Source organism: Vombatus ursinus, unplaced genomic scaffold, assembly GCF_900497805.2.
Source record: "Vombatus ursinus unplaced genomic scaffold, bare-nosed wombat genome assembly UNPS02012709.1, whole genome shotgun sequence".
Taxonomy (NCBI): domain Eukaryota; kingdom Metazoa; phylum Chordata; class Mammalia; order Diprotodontia; family Vombatidae; genus Vombatus; species Vombatus ursinus.
The window spans coordinates 1768585-1786191 of NW_020952487.1; the positions used below are offsets into that span (position 1 = coordinate 1768585).

At 36.7% G+C, this 17607-nt stretch overlaps 1 pseudogene; it reads left to right on the forward strand.

Annotated features, from left to right (window-relative positions):
* Positions 1-16425: 16425 nt before the first annotated feature.
* On the forward strand, positions 16426-17358 carry LOC114040121 (annotated as a pseudogene).
* Positions 17359-17607: the final 249 nt, after the last annotated feature.

Sequence of the window (17607 nt, forward strand, 5' to 3'; positions counted from 1 at the left end):
AAATGAGCTGGAGAAGGAATCAGCAAACCATTCCAGTATCTTTGCCAAGAAAACTCCAAACATGGTCACAAAGAGACAGACACAACTGAAACAACTGAACACCAGCTCAAAGCCCAGAAGACCTGATTTTTAGTATAACTTTGACACATGCTGGCTGTGTGATTATGAGCAAGTCACCCTCAGGTGCCAACCTGCATTGGTAGAGAGAGTTTCCTCTTTGGGGAATTCCCTATGCTAGAGAAATCACAGATCCAGTACATGAGTATAAAAGCAAGACTCTTAGACTTCGTTAACTATGCTTTTGAGAAGCCTAGAGGTCTGAACAATAGCATGTTTTAGGTTACCTTGTCCTCCTTGTAAAAGCCTACCTGAAGTTCAAACATAATACCCAAGCCTGGCAAAAGACTTTCCATTCCATTTCCCCAAATTTATAAAGCGGCAGCAAATGCCAATAGGCTCTTAGATTTCTCAATATTCATTAGTGACTTCTGAAAAAAGGACTTCAAGATGATTTCTTGGAATGGGAGGCAAGTTGCAGGTTGCTACAGAGGGAATGGGGTGATAATTAAATAAAGGAAATATATATGAACCATTAAAAGTGGATTTTGGGGACAACATAACTGAGTCCATTTTGTTTTATTTGTCACATATATATAAACCTGCACATATATATATGTATATATATATATATATGCAGTAACGTCACATATATATCATATATTACTTCATATGTATATATATATGCAGACATAAATGTATATATGCAGATTATATATATACACACACGCAGATACATACATACATATATAATTGCAGGAATATGTTAAAAATGTCTCCTTCAATACCTTCCCTTCCTCCTAATAGTTTTACTTCTACAAAAGGAAACTCTGAGAACTTCAAGGAAGTTGTCCCTTTCTCTTTAATCCTATCCTATAAAGCAAGCATGTAATTAATTGACTGAGTGATAAAGAAGGCAGTTTCCTTTGGTCTAGTGTAAATGGCTATGCTAACAAGAACACATATAAGAGATAAGTATTGTCTGGTTGTAATGAGTACCTTTCCTGCCAACAAGCCTACTGACTGAAACAAACTGTGGGTAAGCATATCTCTTTCTCCTGGTTCTGGTAGTTTTGAAAGGGATAATATAAAAATATCACTTGTAGAAACATCAGACACACATTTCTATCAGCTGCTGGTGAGATGACTCACACTCCGAATAATTTTTAAGGTAGCTTTCCTATTTGTCCATATGTTGTTCTGGCTATTGGCAGTGGCTATTCAGGACCCTATAGCAGAATTTGTGCAATACGAGCATCCTCCCTGATTCCCACCAATATCCAGTCTTTTCAAGGGCCATGATAGCCATAGCTTCTCCCCTTCAGACAACAGAATAACTGAGGAAGACAATTCTTACAAGGAGAAATCCAGAGTTCCTGAGGAAAAATTCCCTAACAAGCTTATGGAAGACTCCAACCTCCTAGCTGAGTTGTGAATACACACAAAAGACTTTAGTTTTGTCCTCACATTAAACATCAAAGTGTTTCTGGGTTGATGAAGTCATTCCCTCGTTCACTGGGGATTGACAGGTCATGGACTAACAGGGCCCAAAGAGAGCAAGAGGAGAAAATCTGAACTTTTAAGAATAATACAAAAAAGGACAACATTTATTTCAGATTTTATTAAGCTCTTTGGATTCCTGTCACAACAACTGTTTCAACTACAGGTTCAAGCCATGCTAGGGAACTAGTCTCTAGGACTGTTGTCTCCAAACTTTTCTGATCATACACTCCATATGTTTAAAAACAAAATTTTAGCATTTAAACCACAGTATTTGTAAATGTCTTTATTTATTATACTGTATGTACTCTATGTACCATTGAATATGTTACAAAAGAAATAACAAAATATAAAGATAAAATTAAAAAAATAATGCACTAGGGTAGAGATTCCCAAACTTATTTGGCCTACTATCCCTTTTTCAAAAAAAATTATTCAGCACTCTCCTGGAAATCTACTTTCTTTCACCTCTTAATGTTTTGTTTTGTTTTTGAAATTTTCATCATTTCAAAAAAAATAAAATATTTTTAAATGATGCATCTTAAATCTAATAATTTATTATAAATTTGTGGGGTTTTTTCTGCAATGAAATTTTGATGATGCAATATTGCATCATGTAACTGTACAAGTCATTATATGTACATATTACTGCTAATGCATGTTGGACTTCCCAACAATGCATGGCATGCTTGCATGCCAACACTTGTTTGTTAAGACCTGTGGGCAGACTTTACCACTAATGGGTTATAACTTGCATTTTGTGTGTTTATTTGGAAAATAACATAATCGCTATGATTTTAACTATTATACAGCAGATGAAACATGTATGAAGAGTTTTTCAAAATTTTCCTTCTCTTCTTTCCTTATGCTTCCACCATCTCCTTGTTTTTATTCAGTTGCACCGGAAACTACTATCATCCCCCCTGAATCATTCCAGTGCCCCCCAAAAGGGGGTAATAATTTCTCCCTTTGGGAGCATATTTAGCTCTGTAATGTCAACCTGAAATAAAAAGAAGACTACCACAGCAGCCAAAACTAGGAAATTGCCAAGGACCCAACCATGCAGCACCAAAGTACTGCAGTGCCTGAGGAGTGGGTTAAGGAAGAAATTCTTATAGAATACCAGAACAGAGGGAGTGGGGTACAATTCTTGAAACCTCACAGGTGAAGGCTCCAGGAGCTTAGACCATTCTATGTGGGCAGTCCTCAAGTGTATGTAGCAACAGGAAGTGTCCAAAGAAACAATAGAACCGGTTCCTCCAGCAGTTCTAGAGTTGGGGCTGGGTAAACTCAGAGCTAGCTGCATTCAACAGTAAGTAGGAAGAATGACAAGAGATATTGTTAAGGTAGCAAGGACAAGATCTGACCACAAATCAGACAAGTACAGTGAACTTAAGTGGAGAATTGAAACTGACTCTGAGGTTTTGAGACTGAGTAACTAGGAAGAAGGTCATTTCCCTCAGCAGCCTGAATAAAAAAGTTGGGGAGAGGCAAGGAATTTGAAGAAAAAATAATGAAAGTTTTCTTTCAAACAAGTGGTGTTTCAAAGGTCTGCCTACAAGGACATAGTATTCCAGATGTTTAAAAGGAAATTGATGATGCTGGACCAAGTGAGTTCATCTTTGTAAAGCCCTTAGCACAGTGCCTGGCACTTAGTAGATGCTTAATAAATGATAATTCCTTTCTCTAATCATTTTAGGTAAGAGAATAAGCTGTATATACAGGTGTAAGAATCATCTGCATTGGGAAGATAACTGAACCCATGGGAGCCAATTAGATCATCAAGTGAGATGGTATAGAAGGAAAAGGGAAAATGGCTGAGAACAGAGCAATAGAGACATCATATCCTAACCCAGGAAAGCTCAAGAGGGACCCATAACTGACAGCTCTCCTACATAAACTTTAAGCTGAGAAACACATACTGAGTTCCCTTGAGATAAATGGTAGATAATTTCCCTGTAACTTTATATACTCATTAATTACCCTACTAATGGGGTAACCATTACTTCATCAGTAACATGAGGATAGTGCAATAACCTTTGAGTTCATCCAAAACATCTCCTAAGTTTAAGGTCTCTGTGAGATCTGCCAGATATGCTCTTGTTAGGTTACCTTAGTTTGAATAGGGCACTTTCTCTAGTCTGATGTGCTGCTACCTCCCTTTTGCTGAGTCTGCCTCACTAGAAACGTACAGCCCCAAGTTCTACTGTACCAATTCTTGTTAGCCAATCTCAGTCATTTTTTTGTCTATGACATGAGATGGGAAATTAGTTAGACATATTTACTACAGATGCTGTCTCTATTTATGAAACTGTGGGCTAATACTTTATTGTATTGTTTGGAAAACCTTATTACTTATTAATATTGTTTGAACTTAACTTCATGTGTCTAGAAATTGTCCACATTCACTTTTCATCATCTCATGTAAATCTATCTAGGTTTTTCTGAGAGCATCTTGCTTATCATTTCTTATAGTGCTATAGTATTCCCTCATAACACGTATGACAATTTGTCCAGCCATTCCCCAATTCATGGGAATTCCCTCAATTTCTGATTCTTTGCCACCAGAAAAGAGCTGCTATAAATATTTATTTTACATTTTTTTCTATTTTATCATTCTTTTGAATTGTTTGATATTTGATGTCTCATAGAGGCATTAGTTTACACTTTCTAAATTCTAATTTTTAAGGAATTATTTTTTTCTGTGGATTTTATATATTTTTTTTTTCATTTTTGTGCTTCCTTTACCAAACTGTTGACTTTTTTCAGGATTCTCTTTTATAAATCTTTCTTTTTCCAATTTTTCTTCTACCTCTCTTGTTTGAAAACTACCTGAGTGGGGCTGCATTCTCTTATTGCTCAGTGAGACAGACCTTTCCTGCAGTCCTTCTAACATACCTTAAGCTGAAAAAATAGTTTCACCCCATCCTTTTGATGGTTCTGTCACTTCAGAATTCATTTGGAGGCATGTTTTAAAGTTGTTTTGAGGGAAATTGGGGAGAGCTCTGGCAACTTCCTGCCTTTTCTCCTCCATCTTGGCTTTGCCTCCACTCCATGATATTTGAAGTGTTTCTTTCCGGCTGCTTGCAATATTTTCTCCTTGATCTAGGAGCTCCAGATTTTGGTTATAATGTTTCTGAGAGTTTTCATTTTGGGATCTCTTTTAGGAGGTAATTGGAAGATTTTTTTTCAATTTTAATTTTACCTTCTGTATCTAAGATACTAAGATGATTTTCCTTGATAAGTTCTTAAACTATGATGTCTAGGCTCTTTTGTTTTGGTTTGTTTTGATAATGGTTTTCAGGTAGTCCAATAATTCTTAAATTATCTCTCCTTGATCTATTTTCCAGGTTAGTTGTCTTTTCCAATGAAATATTTTACATTTTCTTCTATTTTTCTTTTTTTTTTTACTTCATTTTATTTTTTTTCTTGATGTCTCAAGGAGTCATTGGCTTCTAGTTGCCCAATTCTTATTTCAAGAAATTATTTTTTTCACTGAGCTTTGTACCCTTTCCCCTATTTGGCCAATTATGTTTTTATAAGTAATTCTTTTCAGTGAATTTTTGTACTTCTTTTGCCATTTGTCCAGTTTTATTTTATAAGGTGTATTTTCTTCAGTATTTTTGTGCCTATTTTAAACTAAGTTCTTTTTATAATTTTCTTGCATCACTCTTGTACCCTCTTTTTCTCTACCACTCTAATATCTAATAACTCTTCTAGGAATTCTTCTTGAGTTTGTGTCCAATTTTCATTTTCCTTTGAGGCTTGTCTAGTAGCTGTTTTCACATTTTTGTATTCAGAGTTTGTATCTTGATCTTCCCTGTCATTGTAGTAGTTTTTTTTTTTTATGTTCAGTTCCTTTTAAATTTTTTTTGTTTATTTTTTCCAGCTCATTTATTGACTTTTAACTTTATATTAAATTTGGGCTCTGTTCCCCAGGTAAGGTTGGGCATTTTCTTGAGACTCAGGTTTTTCTTTTTGGTGCTGATGTTTTCAGAGCTAGTTCAGGAGTCTGCAAGTTTTTGGTGCTTCCATGATAGTATTATCTGGAGAGAGGTGTCATCATTGTTTTCCTGGTCTATCCTCTATTTTTTACCCAGTGAGGGTTGCCCCCACTGTCACAAATATTAGCACTCCACTTGGCCCTGGAACTATGTCCATGGTCCCAACTTCCTTGTGCAAGGCCTACTGCTCCTGTCCTCCCTGTACCTGTGACGTGGTTGTGACATGTGTGCATTATCAATGCAACACAGTTCTGCTCCCCTTGCAAGTTCTGGATCTCCTGTAATCTCTTTATTAACTTTATGCCTGACCACATTACCAATTCTGGCCTAAGAGCTCTTGAAGCTGCTACTGCTGCTTTCACAGATACCTACAAAGGCCCATGATGGTGCTATTGCTGTGTGCATTCTGGACTGGCTCCCACTCCAGTGTCACAGAGCTCTCTTGCTAACTTCCTAAGTTATCTTGGGCTGGAAAAATGAGTCACCTTGACCTTTTGTTGCCTCTGCCACTCCAGAAATTGATTTCAAGCATTATTTTTAAAGTTGTTTGGAGGAGGTATGTTGTGAGAGCTTGGCTAGGTTAGTACCTCTACTTAAACTATGACTGAGCATGAATGAAAATGTTGCCTTCCTATAATGGATTCACTTCTAGAATCTGAACCTTAAAATCCTGTTTAAGTGTTGCTTTGAAAATGATGGAAAAAGAGAAAATACAATTCTCAATTTTCATGAAATAACAGTGGAGACAATATTTTCTTTTTTTTCTCTGCAATCATTTATTTCATAATTTCTTACAATGCAAAAATAACCCATGACATTCATGTACAATTTGTTCAACCATTTCCTAATTGTATAAAAGGCCATCAAAGGCACCCCTCCCCTTAGATTTTAATTCTTTTTTTTATTTTTAGTTTTCAACATTTACTTCCACAAGTTTTTGAGTTCCAAATTTTCACCCCATCTCGCCCCTCCCTCCCTCCACCCCAAGATGACATGCATTCTGAATACTCCTTCCCCTAGTCTGCTTTCCCTGCTATCTCTCCCCCTCCTTCCCCTTCTATTTTCCTGTGGGGCATGATAGATTTCTGTACCCCATTTCCTGTATTTCTTATTTCCCAGTTGCATGTGAAAACATTTTTTTAAATGTGTTTTTAAAACTTTGGGTACCTAATTTTCTCCCTTCCTCCCTCCCCACCCACCCTCACTGAAAAGGCAAGCAACTCAATATAGGCTATACATGTGCAGTTATGAAATCATGAAAAGCAAGTTAACAGCTTGCTAAAGGAGACCCCAAAAAATACTGAAGAAAATAACACCTTAAAAAATAGCCTAAGCCAAATGGCAAAAGAGGTCCAAAAAGCCAATGAAGAGAAGAATGCCTTAAAGAGCAAAATTGGACAAATGGAAAAGGAAGTCCAAAAGATTACTGAAGAAAATACTTCCTTAAAAATTAGAATAGAGCAATTGGAATCTAGTGACTTCATGAGAAATCAAGACACTGTAAAACAAATCCAAAAGAATGAAAAATTAGAAAACAATGTGAAATATCTCATTGGAAAAACAACTGACCTGGAAAATAGATCTAGGAGGGAGAACTTAAAAATTATTGGACTATCTGAAAGCCATGATCAAAAAAACAGCCTAGACATCATCTTTCAAGAAATGATCAAGGAAAACTGCCCTGAGAGTTTAGAACCAGAAGGCAAAATAACAACTGAAAGAATCCACTGATCTCCTCCTGAAAGAGATCCCCAAAGGAAAACTCCTAGGAATATTGTAGCCAAATTTCAGAGTTCCCAGGTCAAGGAGAAAATATTACAACAGCCAGAAAGAAACAATTCAAGTATTGTGGAAACACAATCAGGATAACACAAGATTTAGCTGCTTCTACATTAAGGGACCGCAGGACATGGAATATAATATTCTGGAGAGCAAAGGAGATAGGATTACAATCAAGAATCACCTACCCAGCAAAACTGAGTATAATCCTTCAGGGTTAAAAATGGTCATTCAGTGAAATAGAGGACTTTCAAGCATTCTTGATGAAAAGACCAGAGCTGAATAGAAAATTTGACTTTCTAATATAAGACTCAAGTAGAACATGAACAGGTAAACAGGAAAGAGAAATCATAAGAGACTTATTAAGATTGAACTGTTTACATTCCTGCATGGAAAGATGATATTTGTAACTCATGAGACAGTATTTTCTAACACAGGAAACCTCCAGAAATAGAGTTCAGCTGTCAACTGAACTCATTAAATATTACATAAAGGGTCATTTGCTATGGGGTTCCCTCAAAATAAATGTTGAAAGATTCTCATTTAAGGTATGTACTCTACTTAATTACTCTTCAGCAAGCCCCAGTGGTTCAACAATAACTATTTTGTTAGGGAATAAATAACTCTGAAAATTAGGGCTTCTTTGTGATCTATCAGACATGTGCATAATGGATGGCTTCTGCTCTGCACATGCTCCTTTTTTTCTGCCTCACATACTACCTCCCTTTTCTGCATTTTTTTTTTTGCATCTGGATTCTTCCACACTAGAGACTTCCAGTCCTATGCTCTACTCAAGTCTCCACAAAGGAGATGTCCAGCCACGTTATCTATTTCTTAGCCAATTTTAAAAAGAAAAGAATTTTTTTAATATTTTTTAAAAAAGGAATAGGATGAGTAGCATAAGAAGCCAGGTGTTTCTGCTATTATCACTGATGCTTTTCACTTGACCCTACATGTGTTAGGGGGCTGACGCTCTGGCAGCATCATTAAAACAAGAGCACAGCTTCCATTGCCACTCAGTTAGATTTTGCTACTGAAATTGATTCTGATAGAAATTCACTCATATTTAGCTAACACCCATCTCTAGGGGACATTTTTTTTTCTTTTTGCCTTAATAAATACCCCTGAGAATTTGAAAAGCAAAGCAAATAAATTATCTTGTCCCCTTGAGAAGAAGATTTTATGAAAGTTCTATCTCTCACCCAATGATCATGAAAACAATGGGACAGAAGCTTTCAGTATTTTCTTCCATTTAATCATTTAGTGTCCAGGAAAGTACTTTCACAATAATATTAATGGAGATTTTTAGCATCTCAAACCCAGTACTTTGCATGGATGTTGAGGAATGGGTAAAAAGTTCCCCTTTTTCTAGTTTAAGATAAAGGACAGCTGGGAAAGTCCTTTATCTCCCAATCCTTGTACATATCTGAGTCTAAGAATATGTGTTTCTTTGAGAGATAAGGCAAAATAAAGAAGTGTGATTCTGTAAAGCCTTCCCCATGTTAAACACTAAATATCTTCTCTGACTTTGCCTGAATGAACTATTCTTCTGGTCTTAAACCTCCCTCTGAATCCATCCAAGCTAATCCTCAAAGTAAATATGTTTCTTGTTTCTCATATTAGTTACTGTGAAACTTTCTAATTCTTCTACATAAAAATAGCTCTCTAGGAATTTCTTTTTTGAGAACTTTGTTGTTGGATCTTTGTTGTTACTGAAGTCTTGCAGGGACTAACTCAAGGCTGTTTGCTTTGTGCATTATGTAAATGTGACATTTTAGTATTTGGTGAGAATCCATATGCTTTTGACTAATCCTTACATGATTCCACAGTATTTGAGATGTTGAAGTTCAGACAATCAATGATATTTTTAATAGAATAATTTCTAGGTAGAAAAGTAGAGGCTGTAAATAGTCCCCTTATGTAATATTTAGAGTATGTCATGAGTCATACCATTTGTAATATGGAGATAGAAGCAATAAAAAACAAAATTACCAGAAGCAAGTTTTAATTCCAAAATGTAAAGGGAGGAACAACGGAGTATTTAGGAAAACAGAGGTTGGAAGGAAAGTAAATGGCTCAGTGTGAGTCCTAAGGACTTGGGGTCATAGGAGAGCTTAGACATCTTTGAGTCCAAGTCTCCATTATGTACATGAGGAAGTATGTCACAGAGCTAGGAAACTGAAAAGTTACCTCTGATTTTGAACCAAGGCATCTTGAAGAACTTTCTTTACAGTTTGACTTGCAATTATTTACCTTTGAAATAGGTGGCAAAGTGAATTAGCTCTGAGGACCTGGCTTCTAATCCCTCTTCTGACACTTACCTGCTGTGTGACCTTGGACAAGTTATTTAACTTAACCTGGCCTCAGTTTCCTCACCTATAAAATGAAGAGGTTAGACTAGATGGCCTCTTAGACACTTGCAGCTCTAGTTCTATAATATACAAAGTGTATATCCTCACCACCACCCCCAAGTATAATGTAAGCTCCTTGACAACACATTTTTACATTTGTTCTTTGTTTCTTCAATATTTAGCCTGGGCCTTTGTGCTTGGCAAATACTTAATGCATGATTCTTAGCTTGAGTTGAATCCAGAATCCAAATCCAGTCCTTAATACTCTTCATCCACAAGGACATAATTGGATTAAGATGACCCAGTTTCTCAGGTTGTTTTTTTTTTTCCTCACATAAATAATCCCTTAGAAAAGAAAACAAAAATTTTATTAATCACATGTTTTTCACAATTGTATTAATAATATAATTATAATTCAGCTCAATCTATCCATGACACATACTGCCTATGTGACAGTAGGGAATTAACTTCATCTCTCAGTTCTCTAGCAAATCCCCTAAGATTATTAAATAGCTGCAGAGAAAATGCTAATCTAGATTGCTAGATAAAGTGTCTTCACCTGAGAATTCCCTTTACCAAATAAATCACAGGATTGGATAATCCCTATCTCAATATCTATAGTCTTCTGTACTTTCCAGTTTCTGATGTATTTTCACACATAGATTAAAGTGTAAATTACATTACTTAATCCTTATAATAATACTCTGACTTGATTGGGACAAGTTGATTGGCAGATGGCTTGTTCAAAATTGGCTAGAAAGAAATAAAGTTGGGTCCTGGGCCCAAGTATTCTAACGCAATCTAGTATTCTTTTCACAGTAATCTAAGTTTAGAATTGAGTTTTTAAGAGCACTCACTGGCTAGGTGGAGACACACACACACACACACACACACACACACACACAGAGACAGAGTCAGAGACAGAGACAGAGACAGAGACACACAGAGAGATTCTATATATAATAAAAAGTAACCACACTTTACCCTAATGAAGGGGGAGCTGGCAAGATTTAGAATTGCTATTGCTGAGTGAGCTCTCTTTTACTCTCCTATCTACAACATGAGTATTGAACTATAATTATATCTATCTACCACAATTCAACTATATGTAATCTAAGGGTACAATAGGGAATTATTCAGAATAAAAGTCATTTCCCTTGTTACTCTTAAAGGGAAGGTAACCATTCACTCCTTGCCACCTTTACTCCCTCCCATTAAACACCAGTTACAAAAGGTACAGTCATAGATAGCTCATAAGTCTCTTTATCAGAATAAATCATAAACTGAAATCAGAGAAGTTATATAGATTAAGGTAAACAGCAGAATACTCAGTAGTAAGTGAGCTATTTAATTTGGAAGTAACATGAAACCACTCAAGCAAAAAGTGAACAATCTCATTGATGGAGGGGTCTACTCTTAGCCATCTCTAGGTTTACAAGTACTGAGAATCAAGAGTCATGCTAGGAGTTAGCTTTTTCAAGTATCAATGGCTTCAGGGAGATCTTCATCTATCATTCAGAACTCTATTGACACCCTTGACCTGTCTCTCCTAAACTCAATCTTTTAAAAAACATTTTATTTTTCCGTGTAAAACATGGAAATTCCATGTAAAAACAAATTTTAACATTGCTTTTTTTAAATTTTGCATTCCAATTCCTTTCCTTCCTCCCTCTCCTCCCCTCTTATTAGGAAGTTAAGCAATTTAATATTAAGTTATACATATGCAGTCATGTGATATTTCCATGTTAGTCCTGTTGTGAAGGAAAACACAGATCAAAACCAAATAAACAAGAAAAATAAAGAAAGTTTTTAAAAGTATGCTTAGATTTGCATTCAGACTCTATCAGGTCTTTCTCTGGAGGTGGAATTGAATTTTTCTTTATAAGTTCTTCAGAACTTGGATCACTGCATTGCTGAGAATAGCTAAATCATTAACAGTTGGTTGTGTAAAATGTTCTCCTGGTTCTGCTCACTTCACTTTGTATCAGTTCATGTAAGTCTTTCCAGGTTTTTCTAAAAGGCCTCTTGCTAAGCATTTCTTAAAATACTATAGTATTCCATCTCAATCATATACTGTTTGGTCAGCCATTCCCCAACTGATAGGCTCCAATTCTTTGCCACTACAAAACCAGCTGCTATGAACATGTTTGTATATATAGGTCCTTTTCCTTTTTTTTTTCATCTCTTTAGGATGCAAACCTGGTGATGGTATTGTTGGGTCAAAGAATATGCATGGTTTTATAGTTGTATAGGCATAGCTCCAGAATGGTTGAATCAGTTTACAACTCCACTAAGAATTAGTGTCCTAATTTTCTCATATTCCCTCCAACATTTGTCATTTTCTTTTTCTGTTGTATCGGACAATCTGATAGGTGTGGGATGGCACTTCAGAGTCATTTTCATTTCTCTAATCATTTGCATTTCCCTAATCAATAGTGATTTAGATTTGCATGTGACTACAGATAGCTTTGACTATTTCATCTGAAACAATCTGTTCATATGCTTTGATCATTTATCAATTGGGGAATGACTTGTATTCTTATAAATTTGACTCAGTTCTTTATATATTTGAGAAATGAAGCCTTTCTCAGAGAAATGCTATAAAATATTTTTTACAGTTATGATTACTATGTATTTCCCTCCATCCTACCCCCCGCCCCATTATCTTTGTTTCTCTCTCCTTTCAATCCTATCAATCCTCAAAGGTGTTTTGCTTCTGACTACAACCTCCTCCAATCTGTCCTCCCTTCCATCAGTCCTCCCCCTTTTTTATTTTTTCCCCTACTACTTTCTTGTAGGGTAAGATAGATTTCTATACCCAACTGAGAGGGTATGTTATTTCTTCTTTGAGCCAATTCTGATGAGTAAGGTTCAAGCACTCTTTCCCCAGATCCTCCAACTTTCCTTCCAATGTAAAAACTTTTTTGCACCTCTTTTATGTAAAATAATTTCTCCCACTGTACCTCTCCCTTGCCCCTTCTTCCAGTGCCTTCTTCTTAATTTTATTTTTTTAGATATCATCCCATTATTGTCAGCTTACACCCATGCACTCTCTCTATGCATACTCTTTGTAACTGTCCTAAAAAATGATAAAGTTCTTAGGAATTACAAGTATCATCTTCTTGTGTAGGAATGTAATTAGTTTAACCTTGCTGAATCCCTTATGATTTATCTTTCCTGCTTATCTTTTTATATTTCTCTTGAGCCTTGTATTTGCAAGTCAAATTTTCTATTCAGTTCTATTTTTTTCATCAGGAATGCTCAAAAGTCTTCTATTTCCTTAAAAATCCATTTTTCCCTTGAAGGAATGCTCAGCTTTGCTGGGTAAGTGATTCTCAGTTGTAATCCTACCTCCTTTGCCATACAGAATAACATATTCCAAACCCTCAAATACTTTAATATAGAAGCTGCTAAATCTTATGTTATCTTAACTGTGATTCCATAATATTTGGATTGTTTCTTTCTGGATACTTGCAATATTTTCTTGACCTGGGAGTTCTGGAATTTGGATTCCTCAGAGTTTTCATTTTAGGATTTCTTTTAGGAAGTGATTGATGGATTCTTTCAATTTCTATTTTATCCTCTGGTTATAGGATATCAAGGCAATTTTCTTTGATAATTTCTTGAAAAATGATTTCTGGGCTCCTTTTTTTTATCATGGCTTTCAGGTAGTCCAATAATTCTTAAATTGTCTCTCCCCAGTCTATTTTCCAGGTCAGTTGATTTTCCAGTGGAATATTTCACATTTTCTTCTATTTGTCATTATTTTGATTTTGTTTTATTGGTTTTTTAATTGTTTCTTTTTTAATTTCTTTTTAGTTTTCAACATTCACTTCCACAAGATTTTGAGTTCCAAATTGTCTCCCCATCTCATCCCTCCCCCCTGCCCCAAGATGGCATGCGTTCTGTAAACCCTTTCCCCTAACCTGCCCTCCCTTCCATCTCATGCCCCCCTTCTTTTATCCCCTTCCCCTTCTATTTTTATTGTTTCTTGATGCCTCATTGAGTCATTAGCTTCCACTTGCCCAATTCTAATTTTTAAAGAATTATTATCTTCAGTAAACTTTTCTACCTTCTTTTCTGTTTGGCCAATTCTGCTTTTAAGGAGTTATCTTCAGTAGATTTTTGTGCCTCTTTTACCATTTGGCCTATTCTTAACACCTATTAGTAGAATTTTGCTGAGCCAGTCTCTAACTTGGAAATGATGAAACAGAGTAGGCCAGAGATAAAGTGTCAGAAATCAAGTAGCAGTTTAATGATCATTTCAAGTTGTACTGTAAGCTTCTGACTTCCAAGCCAGAAGAGGCAGCTCTGAGAAATCTAAATTATTAGTATATTCATTGCATGCATCATATATTACATTTATCATATCAATTAATATGAAAATCATAATTCCCTTCACATACCTTAACAAAGATGTTATATTATTCAGTATTTTTGTACCTCCTTTACAAAGCTATTCACTCTTTTTTTAAAATAATTATCTTGCATTACTCTCATTTATTTTTCCAATTTTTCTCTACTTCACTTATTTGATTTTTAAAACCCTTTTTGAGCTCTTCCAGGACTTATTTTGGGGCCTAAGACCAGTTCACATTTTCCTTTGAGGCTTTGTATGTGACAGTTTTGATTTTGCTATTTCTTCTGAGTTTTTGTTTTGATTTTCTCTGTCACTATAATAACTTTGTATGGCCAGGTTCTTTTTTTTTTTTTTTGGTTGCCTGGTCATTTTTCCAGTCTATTTCTTAACTTTTAATTTTATGTTAAAGTTGGGCTCTGCTCCTGAGGTGGTTGGGGCACTGTCCTAAGCTTCAGATTTTTCTGTGTAGCTGTTTCCAAAACTAGTTCTGGGGTTCTGTAAGTTTTCAGTTCTTCCAAGGTGGTACACTCTAAGGAGAGGTGTGTTCACTATTGCCTTAACCTGTACTATGGTCTGTGAGTGACTGCAAGCACTCTTTTCTGCCCTGATACTGTGGCCAGGATCCCTGTTCCCCTAGATTTGCAAGCTCTTGTGTGCTAGAGCTCCTCCTTACCCTGTGGCTGTGATCTAGGACTGTGACCTGGATCTGTGTATGGTCAACACAACAGAGTCCTGAACCCAGTGCCAGCAAAGGGATTCCTGTAATCTCCCTCTGACCATTTGTCCAACCCCATTATCATCTGTAGGTTTACAGCTCAGGAAGCCACTGCTAGTGATTCAGTTGGCCTCACGGTTTATGATCTGCTGCTCTCTTGCCTGTGGGCTGATTAAGCTGAACTACACTCCAGTTTTACGCAGGTGTAACAAACCTTTCCTAGCAACCTCCTAAATTGTCCTGGGCTGGAAAATTGCATCACCCCATCCTTTTGTTCATTCTCCTGCTCAAGAATTAATTTTGAGGCATTATTTTAAAGTTGTTTGTGGGGTAATTTAAAAGAACTTAAAAGAGTCCCTGCCTTTTCTCTGCCATCTTAGCTCCACACCTCTCCTAAACTCTCTGAATGTCTGCCTGCCATTCATTTGATTAAGATATTTCTCTGTCAGTCAATCTATAAGCATTTGTTAACTGCCTATTATGTTCTGAGAATAGTACCAAGCACTAGGGATACAAACAAAGCAAAACAAAACAAACGCACAAACAAACAAACAAACAAAAACCAAAATAGTCCCTGCTTCCAAGGAGCTTGTAGTCTAATGGAAAAGACACACTTAAACAATTGCATATAAATGGCATATATGGGATAAATTGGAAATAATCTCAGGGAAGGCATTAAGATTAAGGGAGAATATGAAAGACATCTAACAGAAAGTGGTACTTTGTGTTAGACTTGAAGGAAGCTAAGAGGAAGAGATATGAAGGGAAGGAGTTCCAGGTATTGGGGGACAGCCAGTAAAAATTCTCAGTCAGGAAATTTAGTGTCTTGTTCAAGAAAGAACAAGAAGCACAATGTTTTTAGATTACAGATTGCACGGAAGGGACTAGAAAGTAAAATGATAGGAAAAATAAGGAGGAGCTAGGTTATGAAGAGCTTTAAAAGCTGAATAGATGATTTCATATTGATCCTGGAGGCAATGGAGAGCTCCTAGAGTTGATTGAATAGAGAAGTGACATGGTTAGATTTGTGCTTTTAGGAAGATCAATTTGTTCTGGAGATGGAAAGGACTTGAGGTCCTTCAGCAGGATATTGCGATAGTTCCAGTCCTGGAGTGATGAGGGCCTACACCAGAATAGTGACTGTGTCAGAGAAGAGATAGAGGCATAGAAGAGAGATGCTACAGAAGTAGACTTGGCAACTGTTTGCATATGGTGGTGAGAGTGGGAGTTAGATGACACTTAAGTTGTGAGCCTAGGTGGCTAGGAGGATAGTGGAACCCTTGAAACTCTCCATAAGAGTAGGGAAGTCAGAAAGAGGGAAAGGTTTGGAGCAGGGAGAGTAAAGATAATGAGTTCAGTCTTGGACACCTTTAGTATAAAATGTCTAAGGGACATCTAGTTTGAAATGACAAGAGTCACATTTCAAATGCAAATAGAGTAAGCCATTTCAGAAGGCTGTTCCTGAGGAAAACTACCTAAGATTTGGTTGGAAGTATGGCTATGCATCTCTTGAGCTAACATTTGAGCAATTTCTTCTCTGTTACTTGCGTAATAGTCTACAGAGCAGAGGTGCAATGAAAAAGATTCTTGACTTACAAATAAAATTAGTCTTTTTCTGTTGCTTTTATGTATAGGTTTGGCAGAAGTCTAGAGTCAGCAATGAAAAATAAGACATCAGTGACAGAGTTCATCCTCCTGGGACTGACAGATGACCCAGACCTAAAGGTCTTGATTTTCCTCTTTCTGTTTTGTACCTATGTATTGAGTGTAACTGGCAATCTGACCATCATCATCCTCACCTTGTTGGACTCTCACCTCAAAACGGCCATGTACGTCTTCCTCAGAAATTTCTCCTTTTTAGAAATCTCCTTTACATCTGTTTCCATTCCAAGATCCCTGATCACCATTTTAACTGGTGACAGGACAATTTCCTATAATTTTTGTGCAGCTCGATTATTTTTTTTTCATCCTTCTGGGTACCACAGAATTTTTTCTGTTGTCTGCCATGTCCTATGACTGCTATGTGGCCATCTGCAAACCCCTACACTACATGACTATTATGAACAGCAAAGTCTGCAACCAACTTATAATCAGCTCTTGGCTGGCAGGTTTCCTGATTATCTTTCCGCCAGTCATTATGAACCTCCAGAGTTCTGTGACTCCAGTGTCATTGATCATTTTGCATGTGACTCTTCTCCTGTCCTGATGATCTCTGGCACAGACACTAGGTTCTTAGAAGTCACGAGTTTTAGCTTAGCAGTATTCACACTGTTGGTCACTTTGGCATTAGTGATTTTGTTCTATTCATACATCTTTAGAACCATTCTGGGAATCCCCTCCGCGCCGCAAAGGAAAAAGGCCTTTTCCACTCATTCCTCCCACATCATTGTTGTCTCCACCTCTTATGGAAGCTGTATCTTCATGTATGTCAAACCCTCAGCAAAGGAAGTAGTAGCTATGACCAAAGGGATAGCAGTGCTGACTACCTCTGTTGCTCCCATGCTGAATCCCTTCATTTATACCCTGAGGAATCAGCAACTGGAACAAGCCTTTAAGGACATGGTCAGAAAAATCTTTAACTCAAATAAATGATTATTTTCAAGAGTTAATTTCCTGGAAACAAAATCACACTACTAAATAGGAGAGGACCTTCAAAGATTTCATTGATCTATTACTTCTCTTCCAGTTCCTTTTTACAGTCATTATATGCATTCTCCTTCCTCTTTCATAGGTTCCTAAAGTGAGCAATACTGCCCCCTCCCCAGTGACAGGAGAGGAGTGGGAAACTGGAATGATCTGAGGGGGGCAGTAGTAGCTTCAAGTGCAAATGGGGGTCATTGA